General features: G+C 26.7%; 1 protein-coding gene across 1 annotated transcript in view; it reads left to right on the top strand.

Annotated features, from left to right (window-relative positions):
- LOC122859008 (cuticle protein-like) overlaps positions 1 to 17565 on the top strand; it is a 58802-nt gene extending 41237 nt beyond the window's left edge. The window contains exons 4-5 of the mRNA XM_044162320.1: positions 5440 to 5492; positions 17514 to 17565. The gene's annotated coding sequence lies outside the window, so the exon portion shown is untranslated. The remainder of the gene's footprint in view (positions 1 to 5439; positions 5493 to 17513) is intronic.
- The last annotated feature ends 1113 nt before the right edge of the window (positions 17566 to 18678 follow it).

Consider the following 18678-nt stretch of genomic DNA (forward strand, 5'->3'; position numbering starts at 1 on the left):
GAAAAAAAAAAAAATTAAGTAAAACCATAAGTTTGGAATTTAGCAGGTATTTTTTCACAAAAGAGTCTCTTCTTTGATAAATTGAGTAGCACATTTCAAAAACAATGTTAGCAAAAAAAAAAAAAAATTACTTATCGATAATTTAATTTTACGTTTAAAAATAGAAATTTTCGATTGATTTTTTTTTCATGTGGTCGGTTACAATGTAGACTTATTTGTTTGATAAATTTCGCTAATTATTACCTCAAAAAATTTCAATAATTTCATTGATTTATTGTACCTAGCAATATAAGCAAAAAAAAAAAAAAAAAAACCGTTACCGTGTAAAAATACGTTTGATAATATGGAGTAAAAAGAAAAAAAATCTTTTGTGTCTGAAATACAGAGGTTGAAATTGTCTTGATGTCTACCACCGGTCTCAGCAGGTGCTTTACCCAGCTGTCTCCAAGTGTTCTCATTGATATGACATTAAAACTCAAAGATTTGTCAATACCATAAGATGAAAAATTCTATTCTATATTTTTTTTTGTTTTTTGCATAAGTTTTTACAATCAGTGCTTGATTTTTTTTATTTTTTTTATCTTTGTGCACTGCAGACACACACATGTACTTGTGTCAAAATCATGCGTCTTGAGATTTGAAAAAAAAATTTTCTTTTTCGTGTCTCGGTTATAGTAATGCTGTCATAAAAATGCCTGTGTGTATGGCGTCCACCGGAAACGAGGCAAAAGTAAAATAAACTTGATATATATATTCCCAAGAATGAAATATTATACAGTAAAAAAATAAAATAGTAAACCTCTGAAATCTACAAATCAATGATCTCAAAACAAAAACAGTATAATATATTTTTATATCAACTTATTTTATTATTATTTTTCGTATTTAATCATTTTATTTTTTTTTAATATTACAATAATTATTTGAGTAAGATGGGTGCTTGCGTGACATGCGACACATAATACTGAGTAATTTACTTGTACGTTATGCTCACACTGGTCAATAATAATATAATTACGCTGATGGATGTGAAGCAACTTTCCTTTTTTTTTTTTTTGAAATTTATTCCATTATTTATTTCATCCTTTTTGTGTTACTTTCAAATATTTTTTTAATTTACTTGTTTGTATTTTTATTTTTTATTTTTCATTCAAAGTTAATTTTAATTTTTGTTTATGTCCCCTGTGATATTCCAACTGTTTTATTTCTGGATATAATGTTACGACGACTGCTCATGCCATTTTGAATCGTTGAAAAATTCTATTTTGCTTGTCGTCAAAGGAAAGAAAAAAAAAATAATTATATTGAGTTGAAAAATATATGATTCAAGTTTTTTATTATTTTATTTATTTATATTTGCTTGATATTAATTTGGAGTAATTATATTTATTTATTAATTTTTTTTTAATATACTCTAGTATATTTTTTCAATGTCATTATAAACCCAGTGTTGTTCCATAAGAAGAATGTGTTTTTGGATGATGATGATGATGATGATGATAATAATGATGATCGCGCATGCGTTAGGGAACAAAGAAACTGCAGATGATTGTCGAGATGAGAAGAAAGGCAGAGAGAAACGAGTAGTCTGATAGAAATGGCAGGGAGATTTTAACGAAACATATAAAATAATAATAACATAAATAAAAATAATAATAAAAAACGAGAGGATGCGGGTCGCCAATGGCTGCTGCTTGCTATTACTCGACAATAGTGCCTAAAATAAAAAAATAAAATTTAATATCATTTAAATTCTTGACACACATATATTTTTTATTTTTTTATTTTTTTCAAATAAATTTATAACTGACGAAAAAAAAAATAAATAAAATAAGGAAAATAATTAATAAATCATATGGTAAAATAAAAAATCATTAAGTATGTTATAAAATGGTTCTCAAGACCATGACCGATCAAGTATTTCTAACTTTTTCCGTGTGATCCAAGGCCAATACAATCTGACTTTTTCTGTTCTTGTCTGGTAGACCTTGACGCGTCCAGTGACATGTGAATTAAAGAAGGAGAACTTGTCGCGCATGCGTTTTTTAAAATTTGCAGTTATTTTAAAAATTAATTTTGCATTTTTATTGTTGACAAATCATTAAAAAAATTATCACTCTTCTGTGTGTAATTTTTTTTTTTTATTTAAAAAACAATCACCGGCATTGATCATTACCATGCAATCATCTATCAGAGAATTTTTATATTCTATTAAAATCCACCAGCGTATTTCAATATAATCAATTATTCATCAATTGATCAAATTATTCATTACTCTTTAGATTGTTATTATTATCATTACAGAATATACAGAGTCAGATAATTATTTGAAATTGTTGATGTTTAATCCCATGATTCAATACGAAAATATCTTCATTTCAACAATCATTTGATGAATCATTTTTGTTTAAAATAATTTGTTGGATTGTCGAATTATTTGTTGCAATGAATAGTGACAAATTATTGAAATATAATTTCATTTTTTTCTAAAAACTCTATATATACTGTGTATAATTATTCTAAGCTGTATAATAAACATCCGCTTCAACTAGAGTTTGACTATCACCGGAAGCAACATCATTCAATGAATTAATAATCACAGCTCATGGATGTAATAATAAAATATATTATCCTATGCATGCAATACTTAATAATCTATTTGTTATTATGATTTATTATTTATTTGTTATTAATAATATTAAATTTAATACATAACAAATTTATTTATTATTTATTTTCATATATATACATTTTTAGTTTTTCATTTCTTTTCTTGTATTTGATTTATTTTTTACTACCAAAATTTTTACTCATTTTGGTAGTTTATTATCGAGGCAAAGTACGTCAATCACTTGATTCTGGATAACACTAAAAATTGCTCCACTGGGTACTTGCGTTCTCAATGCGATTTGCTCTTCAACGAATTTCTTATTCTATACAACTGGCATTATATTTGCCTCTGTATTTCATCCATTGGGAATTCGATGAGTCCAAGGTAAATCACTCCCTGGGGCTACATCGTTGCCTTTCGTTTTTTTTTATTTATTTTATATTTATTATCTTTTTTTTTACTACCAATGTATATTGATTCTGTATACTACTCATTTGCTATTTTTCATAATGTTTATAGAAATTTTTTTATTGCTCATACAGATTCCAAAAAAAATAATAATAAAATAAACTCATGACATATATATGTCATATATTTTTGTGTATAAAAAATAAGATGATGTAAAATATTTGTTAAACTTTATTGAGCAATGACTCATCTTATTTTTGTTTTTGTAACAAAACAACCGTATTAATTATATATTGTTTGCCCACAAACATTACTAATTTTTTGTCGTTATTATTATTGAATCTGATGAGGATTAAATGTTTTATTTATTTTTTTGTTGGTTTCTAAAAGGATTAGTGATGATGTAACATTAATTATATTAATTATTCTCAAATAAAAGGGTGGGTAGTCGGTTGGTTGGTCAGTTGGTTTAATGTGTATACAAATATATATTAAACCAAATGGATTTGTCGTGAAGTTGAGAAGACCAGTTAACGCGGCAACGTCGCTTGTCAATTGACAATTATATATCATCCCCCCGCTGACGAGGTCAACTGATGCTATACTTATGCCAGTCAATTTCATAGTTTCATCACGTTTTCAAGTGAAATTACTGTGGTTCGTAAATGCACTCATGTCGTTTGTGATTAATTCATCGATTTGTCAGTCATAAAGTTACATTAATTTACCTTGATTATCATTGCTCATATAAAATTTTATTTCTTTTCGAATTCAAATTTATTTGAGTTGTAAAAGACAAAAAAAAAGCCAATCATATATATGTGGATGAATTTACACAAATTTTACTCTTTTAAATTTCATTTTATTTTCTTTAAAAATGAAATAAAAAAAAAATGGTACTTTGATTGAAATTTGTATGAGATTTTTGTTCGGGCTTGTACCTACATACGTATATCATGTTGAAGTGGGACATGTGTGAAGCGCAAGCTTTTTTTTAGTTTACTTTTTTACAGCACTTCCACAAGTGGTGGCAGTTGTAGCGTGAACAAAGGAACAAAAAAAATAAAACAAATAATAAAATGGAAAAACGACAAATGACGCTATTTTACCGTCTATATATTTGGTATATAGAAAAAGTTATGGTGATTGTTGTCGCAAAAAAATAATGGTGAATGATGACGACTGTTTGTCTAGTCACAAGACACGACCACGAGTTTTAAAGAAAAACTTTTGTATGCATTTGTAACAGCTACTGACACGATAATGTAAGGTCAGGGTTAATTGAATATATTTTTATTTTAATTCTTAACCACCTTAAAACAACAACAACAACTTTCATTTTATAATTAAAATTGATATTTAATTTTTTCACATACTGATTATAATTAAATATTTTTCATTTGTTTTTATTGTATAAAAATTTGAAAATATTATAATTTACATTAGCTATAGCAGTGTGAACCAATTGAAATTTATTATTATTTTATTTTATTTTCAATTTAGCATAAATCTGTACAATAGCTAGGTTCTATTGTCATGGTAGTTTTGTCGTACAATAGGTTTATTTTCAGGGCAAAAAGAAATATTCAAAAATGAAAATAAAAATAAAAAACGGCATATAGTTTCTTCAATGTTGAAAATACAGTGTAAAGTTACCTGAGAATGGCGAATGTTCAACGAGACGCAAACTCACCGGACGGGACACCGGGATGCGCCGATTGTAATTCAAATCGCGGCTCGGTATGTGGCTGCCACGTACAGTCACTCCCAAGAGTCCTCCCTCTCTCTTTCTCTGCTTTTCTTCTTTTCATCCAAACTTCATTTGCTATCCCAGTGGATCTCAAATTGCTGATTTCCACATCTTCAATTAATTATTTTTTTTTCTTTTTTTATCTCCTTTTTCAACTTCTATATAGTATTTTTCATTATTTTCTCGAGTTTCTTGTAATATACTTGAGATTGAATAAAAAAAATTTTTTGTCAGGTGATTATTCTTTTTTTTTTTTTTCCTCCTTTTTCATAGGTAAAATGATATTTTTTTTGTGGTAAATTTTTATACTATATATTGCCATGTGTAGTGCAATAGTACTTTTGATGAGTAAAAAATTGTACAGAGGTTTTATAGGATAAGCAAAATATATACCTTCATTTCACAGTGGCATCTGTTGAAAAGAAATTTTTTTTTTTTTTACATATTTGAATGACTCTATTTTATTTGTAAAGTTTAATACCATACATACTTGCATTAAAAATATATTACGAAAATTTTTATATAATATACTAAAAAATATTTTAAATTTAAATATTTCAAATATTACATTTATATATTTAATGATGTTTTTTTTTTTTTTTTTGTAAATTAAAATTATATTATTGGTTAATAGAAAATTAATAAATAAAAATTTAATTTATTGTTACAGGTAGATGTTTTGAATTTGTCAGTGGAACCTTGAACGTGCTATAACTCATTTGTGTAAGTAAAAAATTAAAATTAAAATTATTCTGTCAACATCATTCAAATGTGAGATAGACTTGAACACGAGTGGCATTATGTTATATAGTTTTAAATGTTAAAAATGACGAAGATGACTGTCATTAACACTACTAGTATATAGTGTTTCATTTTTATATATAATATTTCTTGTCTTTCGCTGGTTGTAATATGTCGACGTTGCTATTTTTAGTTATCCATCGGAGTATTAAGTGCTGACAAAGTTGTACAGCTGCCTCATTGACAATTTTTTTCTTTTAAATATTTTAATACAACTCAAAATACGACAGGAAAATTTATTCTTTTATTTAAATGATTTTTTTTTTCTTTTTAAATATATATTCTTCTTTTTTTTTTTTTTCACAATAATGTGTTTTACAAATTTTTTTTCTTTATAGTTTTTTACATATAGTTTAATTTAAAAGAAAAAAAAAACAAAAAAATCATTACTTGGTTTATTTGTTTCTTTGTACTTTTGTTGGGAATAATTTTCTTCTTCGGGCGTCGTGAAGCCGAGACACAAGTTGTTGTCTTGGTAGGCACTAAAGTATCCATCCTACAATTTTACCTCCTTATTTTCTTTCTCTTTTTGAGGTTTTTTTTATTATGGCGTAAATTTATCGAGCGTTGCGGGCGCCAGAGAGTGTCGAAGGTGTCGACGCAAGTCTCGAAATCCTAAATAACTGATTGCACCCACGAGAATTTCCATCTATAGTGTTACTTCACAGTAAAACTCTGTCTTTGTCATTTTCCAACCAGTAACATCTCTCGTTTTTCCCCTGTTTATATCTGCAAGCGTTACGTCTATTGGGACTTCCAAACTTCTTCTTCTTCTTCACTGTATCACAACTATATATATTTATATACAATTTATACTGCATATACCTTCATCCTAAAGTCACATTATAAATTTACAAAATGAAATTGAAGTTTCTCAATCTACAGATGAGCAATGTTTTCTTCATGAGGTGTAGAACCCTCTGTTCAAAATAATTTCATTATACAAATATAGCCAATCACCCTTGACGAATTGCATCCATCAGTAAGAATATAGACAAAAAATTTCATAATTTATTTGTAATTCACACCTTTTTCTTTTATATATAAATAATAATTTTCCAAGTAAAAAGTTTTTTTTTTAATATCCATGTTGTAATTTTTTTTTTACAAATGTTTTCATTATTTTTCATTTTAATTCATAATGTTTCTATTAATTTATATAAAATTATTTATAGTTTGCCATAATTTTGTTGTTGCAATTTCATTTTAATGTTTATACAACAATTGTTTATTTATTTATTTTTTTGATACACATAAACAATACTAAATTTCACTGCAGCAAAAATTTAATTTTCTTTTTCTACCATGAATAATAGAAAAATATTATACAATTCGGTGTATACAGAAAAAACAAAATAGTATTTTATATTGATATGGATGGAATATGATATTCAAACAACATGATATTATCGACATTACAATTCAATTCACCCATGAACCTTCATTCTAAATTTCAACCAATATATTGTGATAAATTATTTTGTAAACTTTATAAGAATTTATAGCTCTAAAAATATGAAATAGTTTGTCTATTATTCTTTTTTTTTTCACTTGTTTTACCCCTCTTCTTCCCCCTTCTACCTGTTGCTAAACAATTTTCTGATGAAAATACATTTTTCTCTGATAAATAATGTGCTACTTTATTACAACTTGAATAAAGAGTAAATTAAATGAAAAATAATTAATATAGTAAATTTATTATTATTTTATTTTTTTTAAAGAAAAAGTTGTTTTGTTTTCAAAGTAAAGATATCAAAAATAATAACATCTATATTTTATTATTTTATAAATTTTTTTTTTTTCATTTTTATCATTCTTTTATTATTATTATTATATCTTTTTTTGTTAGTAAAAACATAAAAGTACCTGGGCATTAAAACACGAGATTTTAATTAGACAGGCACCTCCCTTTATCACTATAGTCCATGTTAGATGGCATCACTGCGGGGTTGCAATATAACAACATCAGAACACCCGGGGTTATCATGAAAATACATTTTTCCTCTTTTTCTTTTTTACCCCTTGCCTGTCAAGGCTAGAGCTTTCATCATTTTATATTTTTTTTAATTTTTATTTAATAATTTAGATGTATAGTGTCAATATTTTTTTAATCAAATCCATTTATTAAAATGTCGTTTGTTTGAATAAATAAAAATTAGAAATAATTGTTTATTTATTTATTTTTTTCAAAACTATTCAGTAAAAATTTAATTATCATTGAGTTCATTCAAACGAAAAATAATGTTTAAATTTACAAGACAATTTCAATAGTTACTATTGCCTTTATGCAAAATTAAATGTAATTTTAATTTAAAGATCATTATTCCACGGTCGTTATAATTACTTCTGGATGAATGAAAAATTAAAAAAAAAAAGTTTGTAATTTAAACTTCAAAAATTCATGAAATAATTAAATTAAAAGAAAATAAAAGTCGTGGCACACGTATATATACTGTTTTCCATAAACTTTAATGAACGTGACTTGCAATTAAATTCAAGTTTTTTTTTCTGTTGAATAAAAACAATAAAAAAAAAAATAATAGCTTTTTTTTTTTTTATAGATTTTCCATTTTTTAATTTTTAAGTTTTCAAAGTAAATTTTGGATAATTGGATTTATTATATCAAAATATTACTTGAGTAAAACAAATATTTATATTTTATTTATAATGAAAATTTGAAAAGAGTAGTAGCTGCTTGAATTGTGTGATTTTTCCGTAATCTTTTCGATAAGATTATTTTGTTGCACAGCTGATTCTTCAAGTATCTTGTTTTTTTTTTTTTTTTCGAAAACTTGATGTGTGTATGTGTATTTTGTGCAATTTACTACACATAGACACATATATTGATGATAAAGAAGGCAAACGAACCTCGTTAAAGAGGGAAGTACTTCCCGTGTCGTGTTCCGCTTCACGCTGCCATTCGAGGTTACCAACTACGACTTTTGTCGTAATAACTATTTGTTCTTAACATTTCAACTAAACATTTATATTTTTGTCTTGGTTTTATTGATTCTGTCTGTGTTCAGTATCTCGTTGTACATATTCAATACCAACAAATTTATTTACATTTTGGTTTTTCTTTACAATACAAAATTGATCAATCCAAAGAAAAAAAGAGAAAAAAAAATACATATGTATTTGTAGATTAAAAATTCCTGAAGTAGAATAAATTCATTGGTTTATTTTTATTTTTTTCTCTCTTTTGGTTTTATATACTTTTTTTTTATGTTTATATAAAATAAAAAAACCACAAAGTTGTTAAACTCAAAGCGGGGTTATATTGCAAGAGCTAATTAGATTGAAATCAAAGCGGAAACTCTTTTTCCAAGAGAAAATAACGCGTTAACGTTGCGAAAAATGAAAAAAAAAAATTATCTAAAGCTAAAATTAAGTGAACAACAACAACAACGTTTTGACTTTACAAAAATTTTTTTTAGTAACTGATGTGTAAACTATTCTTGAGTTTGTAATTATATGAATAAAGTTGTGAGCATCAATATTATATTTTTTTTTTCGTTTTTTTTTTGGTACAATTATATATACCGGGGCAAATTGCCAAATGCTGGTATTAAAAAGAGTATCCTCTATAGTTTATACGGGGTCGTGAAGTGAGTGAGAAAACGAAAGACCACTTGAATGTTCAGGTGCTCGAAAATGTCGGAAAGTAATCCAAGTAATGGCACTCAATAGCCAATGAGCCTTGAATTAAGAGCCCCCTCTGAATTATCGATGTGTGTAATATAATCGTTTTATATTATACTCTTCTCTTTTTGCTATATTCGAATTGCAATGAAGAACATTCAAATTCAACTCGCGTGATACCAAATTGTCTACATTGATTTTAATAGAAATAAGTTTTTCTTTATTTTTCTCATTTCAAGCATGCAATGTATTAAAGTGATTGAAATTAGAGATAATTAATTCAAATTTACAGATAATTATAGTAACATTTTATACTACCAACTATTTTTTACACTAAAAATATAATAATTTTATTACTATATGCTTTTTGTTAATTTAATTATTCTATTTTTAACTTTTAATGATATTGTGGATTTAAAATTGAAAATTAAAAGAAATTAAAACATAACAAAATTAGGTATATTGTAGTGCAGTTTAAAATTCTATTTTCAATATTAAACCAAGGTTTTACCTGGTATAATTGTTGGATTAAAATTTCTGTTGATTTTTTTCAACAGAAAAAAAATTGTTAAAATAATTACCATTTAGTTTAATTTTCTCTGGTATTAAATGAAATTTTTAAATTGAATAAATTACAAATTTATATTTAAGCTTAGAAAAAAAAAGAAAATTTTAATGTTGAGATAAATTGGAAATTTTCTATGAATAGCATTTTTTTTAAATTTTATTTTCGACGCACAAGTCATGTAAAAATATATTCGTTTTTTGCTCGGGGTAAGCTGAACCATTGACAATTGATTCCCTCGGTTGGAGAATTTTTTTTTTTTTTTTTTTTTTACTCGTAGTTTATTTTTGTCACTGTTGAAAGGCTGATGATGAGAGTTGACGTTATATTGTGAGTTTCAAGTTATCAACAGAAAGCTCTAGCTAGTGAACGCTTGACGTAATGGCTAATTGTTCGATTAACACCGGGCCTAGTCTCTTCCGCTTGATCGGTAATTATTCAACAAGCTTCCCTGGCTTCATCTCTTCCTCCTCTTTCACCACCTTTCAACATCCCTTGTCCATTCTATCCCCGTATTCAACCACCTGCTAATTCACACACTGTTTTCAAAGAGAATTAACGATGAGCTGACACGCAAAGGGCTAACCTGAGCCAAAACCCCTGGACATTCAAGTCGCTTGATCATTCCATTTACCATCTTCTCTTCATTCACTTTAACCTTGCATATCGAAACTAAATCAACATAAATTCTGTCAATATTTTTTAATTTAATCAGTCTTTACATTTATATTAATTTCTCAAGAAATATTATTATTTTTTTTATTTAATTATTTTATAATAAACAAAAATAAAACTCCTTGATTAATTAATATGATTTAAAAAAGTATTTATTTATATATACAAATTACGTTTTGCAAAATTGTACCAGTTTTAATGAAGGAAGAATAATCAAACATTTAATCTATACAAACTGATAATGAGTTTTTCAAACTATGGATAATTTGATTAGTCGATTACAAAGTTTTAAATTTACTCGTTTATTATGAAAACTCTTTATCTCAATTGTTCACATTGTTATATGGTTGAGTTTATTTTCAACATTTGTAAATATCATTGTAATTTGTTTAGAATTAATTTAATTATACATGAAATTATTAATTAAACATGAAAAAGAATAAATATTTTAAATTATTTTTTTTTGTTTCGTGAAATGGCTGCTAATTTGATAATATTATATTATCGATTTTGCAAAAATAATATAAAGTTAGTTCATTAAAAATTCAATATATAAACGCGATTTAATATTGTTTTTTTTTTTTATTTTTTTTTTTTTGCACATATATACATGAAACCAGAACACCGCACATAATGTATGGTTGACCTTATTTTTCAATATGAATGTGTGTAACTGACTGTGTGTCCATTTGTATGACTCTCTATTTGTCATTAAATTTATATATGTGTATGGGTGGATGGGTGGGTGAGTGTTGAGTTTGCATTTGTCGTTCAATGCGAGAAACTGGATGAAGAGGATTCAGTCGGTTGGCAGAGTAAGGTATATAAAATAGAAAGGGGTAGAGTATGAATGTGATGATGAAATAGAAAGAGAATGCTTTAAGTTTTCACTGGCATTTTCCATTCTCGAATCATCGTTGTGATGGTAGCGTTGTTGAATACGTGCCTAGGGAAACAATAGCTGTCGCGGCCCGACTTCTGTAACGATATCGTCGTTGTGGTAGCGACGATTGAAAAGATGCCAGAGATAATGAGGCGAGACGCACGACTCGAGACCGACACTCTCACTCATACCATCAACTTGAAACTTTTTTTTTTTTTATTTTACTTTTTATTATTATTGTTATGATTATCGTGATTAGAGTGCTCCTTATAAATAAAATGATTGCCCAGATAAATGGTATTCATTGTTGCAACCATGCTCGTTGTTGTTGTTTATTTTATTTATATTTTTTTGAATGAAATATATATTATAAATAGAAACATAAAAATTGAGATGATTATTGTGTTCGTGATGGGGAAAAAAATATATCTATGTAATTTTTATTTATTTATTTTTTTTTTTTTGCAATTATTTATAATATTGTCGACTGAGATCTTTATAAACAGTCCGTTTATTTGATATTTTAAAAATTTCTTTTAACATCGCTGTATGTATATCGTATGAATTTTTTTTATATTTTTATTCTCAACTGAGAAAAGTGTCACGTACATTATACGGTTGAAGATTTTGCTTCACGCGAGTCATTAATATATTCTTCCTGACCTTTTTTTTTTTTTTTTTATTTTTAAGATAACAAAATATGTATTATGAGTGGAGAAAAAAAAAAATAAATATGAATGTGGTATATATGAAGCATGATTTTCAACGAGAATGAAAAATTTCCGATGAAAAGGTCGCTCTTATGATTTGCCCTGGAGAGCTGACTCATATTACACACATGGGAATATTTTTATTTTCTTCTTTTCCTATAACTTGTAACTCTTTTGTTTTTATTTTTCTTTCTTATTTCATATCCCCTTTTTCTTTTTATTATTTTTTGGCTATCAAGAGCTCGTTCTCCCGAGAGTACAATCATGTATGATATGTCGGTTATGGATTTACAAAAGGGGTTGATTTAAAATAAAAAATATCAAGAGGAAAATGATAAGAAATATTTACTTACCCGTTTGTTCTCCAATAAAAAATGAATAATAATTTTAATTTTATATTTAATTGTTATCATATAAAATATATTTTTCATCATTTTTTGTCATTTAAGATATGGTTTTGAAAGGACCAACACGATGTGGTTGAAAGCGATTAATACAAATTCTTTACTTCTGTGGTTGGCAAGCACTAAAAGCTCTATATAGAATTTCTTGAGTACTTGAAATTCAAAGCATCGTTTACGCCATATAATCTTTGTAGAATTGAAGAAAAATGAGATTTAAGAAGGAAGGGGGGTTGATAGTGAGTCTCTCTAGAGAGATTTCATCCTCCCAATTCCTGTTGAAAATTGATCGGTTTTAATCAACAGCCAATCGGACGCGTGAATACGACTAGGCTTGCCCTGAATCCAATCGATTTCCGTCAGACCTTACTCATCCGGATAATAAAAAAATAAAAAAATAAAAAAAAAAAACTAAATGCAAAATCCCTACAATATTTATTTTCAACTAAACTAAATATAGGTTAAAAAAATATTTAATGCAAAAAAGAAGATTACAAAGTTGTTCATTGGCTTGAATGAATTTGTGTTTATATATTATATACAAAAAAGATAAAATTCGTTAATTTAATATATCTACCAATATTCTTGAGAGTAGAGCAAAAGATGTATAGAGAGTTAATCTTGTAGTTGAAAAAAATTCAATTTAATTTTGACTTCTTTTCTCAAGAATATTCTTTTCTTTGCTATCCATGATGATGACGTCAGAGATGGTGGCTTTTGCTTTTCTGTACATTGAGTCAGATAGTCAAGAAGCAAGTAAACAAGCAAGTATCTCTCGCCTTTTCGTCTTATCGAAAATTCTTAATTAGAAAATTTTAATTATGTCTTGCAGCCTCTGGTTTAAAAAAGGATGCACAGTATTGCAAAAGATTCGTATTTTTCGATGGGTGAGACTTCAAAGTTATTGTGCTACAGATAGATAGTAACTTGATTGTATAGTTGGTTTAAACCTTAGAACATTATTATTATTATTATTATTAAAAATAAATAACATGGATGTATAAAACTTTAGCCTCATATTACCCAGTATCATGCAAAGTAATTATTAAGTATTTTTTTTTCTTAAACAATAACAATGAGTTGTATTATTGTATGATAATATAATCTAATGCTGAATGAATTTGTCAGAGTTTATATTATATTGGTTTATTTAGAGATGATAATATTTATACTTGAATGATAATATTCAAAACTTAGTTATTATCTTATCCAAAAAAAAAAAAAAAAACGAAAATTATTTCTATTAAAAAATAAATAATACACATACAAATAAAATTAGCTATTTATTTATTTTTATCATACCAAATTGAGCTTGATTAATTTTAATCTTTTGATATTGGATGTAAAAATAAACTAAATTAAAAATAAAAAAAAAAAAACAAGCGGGTATATATAGATGAAAGCTTAATTTTTCAACTGGAAATACATATCAAGCCAAAATGGTGGATGTATTTGAAACAGATCATCATTTCATATGCTCAGTTGAGTGATATAGCATGGACGTGGATGTTTAGTATATATATGTGTTGGTTGTACCCGCACCTCACTGTCACTTACTCGGTTGTCGATAATAATTTGTGTGACGTTGGTACCAGGCATAAAAGAGATATATAGATATATATTTATCTCTACGGTAAATTTCATTTCGTGGTACCCTGTGGACCAACTACATTAACTGTTTAACGAACCACAATTTATTGCATACCATGCACTATTTCATTTAGTTAAATAAAATACATTGATTTTCATATTATTATAATTTTATTATTTTAAATATAAAATTCATGAAAAGCAATGATAATATATATATTTCTTAAACTCAAAATATATACACATATATAACTTGATATTCATGAAATGCAAATTTTGATAATGCAATATTTTATCTATATATATTTTCTCGACAAACTTGTTTCCCCATGAGTGCTCAATGAAATTTGAATGTTACGGGTTTTTGAATTTGCAATATGTAATGCATAAAATGGGCCAAACACATACACACATGGGCAACAGGTATCAGTTTGTCTGGGCATTCAACATTTTGCCATCACTAACGCGATTGGAATAGCAACAAAACGCCATGATGGTGACAGACGAAAGCCTCTTCGAAAGTATTCAAAGCACGCTCGGAATTACCTCAGGGATGGGACTCTTCTCTTCGTGCGTGACATTCGTTATACTCCCATTTGGGGACATCAAAATGTGCTTGAAAATCATTACGATTAGTCAGACAACTAAATTCAAAATATATATATATATAACACCTGACAATTTTCAATTTCACTTATAATAATATATCAGAAAATAAATTTATTTATTTAAATAATTACTCTTTAATTAAATATCATTAATTCCAAGATCTTTAAATAATATTTTACTTGCTTGTATTTATCAAACGTGAATTAGTATTTTATTTTTATTTTATTTTAATGAAATCAATTGAAATGTCAATTAAATTTGGGATTTTTTATAGCAACAGGTTAATCATTGGAATATAACGATGATGAGATTTGATGTTTAAACATTTGTGCCAAGGCCTTGACGTCACGGTCGATCAAGTTAATATGGCACAACCCATACCATGGTTTCAGAATATTCGTTGAAAATGAAAATTATCTCTCATCAAAATCATTAACTATATTATTTGTTTATTCATTTTGTTTACTCATTTATATTTTTTTCTTCCCTTTTTTTTTCTTTTTTGTATATATCATTGGTGCTTTCTAATAGTGCATTTGTTGCTAGAGTTTATTGAAAATAAATATTTATCTCTTCATTTGAATTGAGTATTGAAAATATATAATAATTATATTTGTATATATCATTGGTGCTTTCTAATAGTGCATTTGTTGCTAGAGTTTATTGAAAATAAATATTTATCTCTTCATTTGAATTGAGTATTGAAAATATATAATAATTATATTCAATATTTGCACCCCATGAAAATTATCGTAATTTATCTAAGACGTATGACAAAGCAAAAGCATTACTGTTTTCCTCATAAATGATGCATGAGACTTTCTGGGGTATCAAATCAACCAACACCGGAAATTTATTTTTAAAAAAATACTGTCACACAAAATAAAACAGAAAAAAATAATTAAATAACAGTTTAAAAAAATAATAAAGAATGACTAAAAACAAATTTATTTTTAATTTTCTTAAGAACTTTGTAAGGCAAACTTCTTTTTTTTCTCTGAAGCTTGAATATTGCATGATGTCGTATTTGACATTGAATTATGAAAAAATTTCCTTACCGTTCATTTTATGCAAAACAATCCAAAAAAAAAAAAACAAAAGATAATAGATTATTTTTTTTTTTAATATAAATAAAATTTTTCTTGAATTCTCTTTCATCTACTGTGATATTTATTTGTCACAATGTCGAAATTTGGCAGACTAAATATTGACATATACTACTGAATAAATATGACAAATGATTATCTGATCAAAGTATCATTGATTTATTTCTGTATGTATATTTTTTTTCATGTTTTTTTAAAAAATAAATAGTCATGTGAATACATATACTTTTTATTTTATTCACGACATATTCTGGTTGATAAAATTTATCTAGTTTCAAGTCACGCAGCGTAATATACACGTACTAACTACAGACAGTTGACCTACATAATATCAACCCTTTCGAATATCATATTGAATGACATATCTAAAAGAAAAAAAAAAAACGAAACAAATACTGAATTATTAATTTGAATGTGTATATTATTCTACAAATGATGAATATCGTGACGCGTGATGACTACTGGTTGTATGTTGAAACCAAAGTTTGAAACTTAGATTGCCGTCACATGGAAATACGTTGTTGAAGGGGCTGCTGTTGCCGTTGTTTGTTGGTTGGTTTGGTTTTGTGTTGGAAAAGCATAGGTCGAAGGGTGGTGGTGGTGGTGGTGATGGTGATGAAGAGAATACTGGATAAAACTAAGGCAAGGCAATGTAAACTGGCATCTCCCTCTTTCCCCAAGCCAATCTCAGTGGATTTTAGTGTGCAAGTGTTGACGATGCCTTACAACCAACAGTAAAATGAAAGAGAAAGAGAGAAAGAGAGAAAGAGAAATTCAACATCACCATTATAACAGGTTGAAGCTTTTCTGGTTGCTATATAGTTAAAACTAGAGACAAGCGCAGTTTCTACTACCGCTAGAGAAAATTGTAACGCCATTTTAATATATATATATATATACACCACCAAAGGCTTTACCTAACAAATCCCCAACGTAAAACCATCCAGAAAATCTTTTAATATATATCTATATCTATGTATACATTATTTTTTGCACGTGTCGTACACATACACACAACCAAAATAATATTATTATACTGCTTTTACTATTTCACATCGTTTGTGTGCACACCAAGAGCTGTCCTCACTTTTGCGATTACCAAACGGCTTAGTAGCAGCTCCTTTCTCACTTTCCTGGTAATATCCACTTACATTTCGTGTATAACAGACCAATGGATTAATTCTATAATTGACTGGTTTTGTAATTTTGGTTGTATCTCTCAGCTCTCTTTCTATTGAATCAACTTACAACTTTGTGTGTATATACAGTATGTATTACACTTTACTTGGTTACATGTATGTATGTATAATGATTTTACTGTAAAATTGTATAAAAAAGATAGTAAAAAGAGATGACGACCACACATACATACACACGAGTCTCTTGACGCAACTCAACTGAGATTCTTCGTACTACTTGGATACATAGCCCTGGGGTTGTTAGTGGTGCAGACTGAGCAAATATACCTGAGAAAATCTACTGGGAATAGGTTCTAAATTATAATGCTTGTGCAAACATGAGCTTGAACTCATCCTTGATGCTGCACAATAGTCCAAATTTTATTTGAATACAAAACTTTTAAACTAAATAGCTTTGTCTAATTTGTATTTTTTTAAATCTAATTAGTTGGATAAATTATTTATTTATTTAAAGGCGCTATATAAATTAGAATTATTATTTTTATTTTAATTATTTCATATACTTATTTTGAAAGAAAAATCATTTGATTAATAATGTATAAATTTTTTTGTTTGTTTTTCAGGTAGGTGAATCTGGATAGTTGTTGATAATTGACATAATGATGATGGCTAATTATTAAATTTTTTATAATTATTCATTTCTGTTTGATTGTTTGTTTTTTTTTTTTTTTTTATTTACAATCATTAGGTAATTTTTTCTTTACCCTACTTTGAGAATAAAATAAACTGTATTTTACAATGATTTGAGCTTGATAGATAACAGAGTAGCCTTGAAAATTTATATCATTTGTAGACATTGTGTCAACAATGTCTATCGTATCTAATCTTTGAAAAAAAAAGCTCATCAAAGTCACGCGATAACTCAGTAAATATTGATCATAATATAAGATTATATTTACGCAAAATACTTGAAAATAAAAAAGCATGTATATTTGAGAAAAATTTTTTTTAAATTGACTCGTATATTAACTGAGAACTCCATCTCGTATGCATGAAATTTTATCCATGGTCCAACTGGCAGTTTGCCAATGAACCGTTGAGATACGATTAAATCGCTTCTTTTTATTTGATTTTTTTTTGAGTCAACTATAGCTATTATTTTATAAATTTTTCATGGTGCGCATGCTCATCATTGAACTGATAAAAATATCATTATACGGAAACCTTCGTAGTAAATGCCGCAGGCATATGAAAATAACTCTAGAACTAAAAAAAAAATATAACAAAATGAAAATAAACAGCTCGGAAAAAAATTGTCCCTTTTTTTTTTTTAAATATTCTCTCATTTTTTTATCCTTTTATCACAAAACGATCTCTACTTTGCCAATAGTTCTTCACCATATATTACCTATATTATTTTCAATTAATAATTTTTAGTTTTTTTTTTTTTCTTACTGCACGAGTAAACCACAACCATGAAACATTAATTAAAATTCCACAGAAAACATTTTTACTCCTCAAAAAAAAATCTCAATTATCATTTATTTTCTTTTGTTTTTTTTTTTTTTAAATTTATAATTTTTATTTTAATATTTCAATATTTTTTTTTCTCTGAAAAATATATTCATTCAATTTTTTTCACTGGAATGAATATTTAATATTTAATTACTTAAAATAAGTGGAAAAATAAGATAAATATGATTAACGATTATATTTGAAAATATAATTCTCTCATAAAAAACATTTATCATATTTTTTTTATTTTTAAATATCAACAGCGAAAAACAT

Source organism: Aphidius gifuensis, linkage group LG6 (genome assembly GCF_014905175.1).
Source record: "Aphidius gifuensis isolate YNYX2018 linkage group LG6, ASM1490517v1, whole genome shotgun sequence".
Lineage (NCBI taxonomy): Eukaryota > Metazoa > Arthropoda > Insecta > Hymenoptera > Braconidae > Aphidius > Aphidius gifuensis.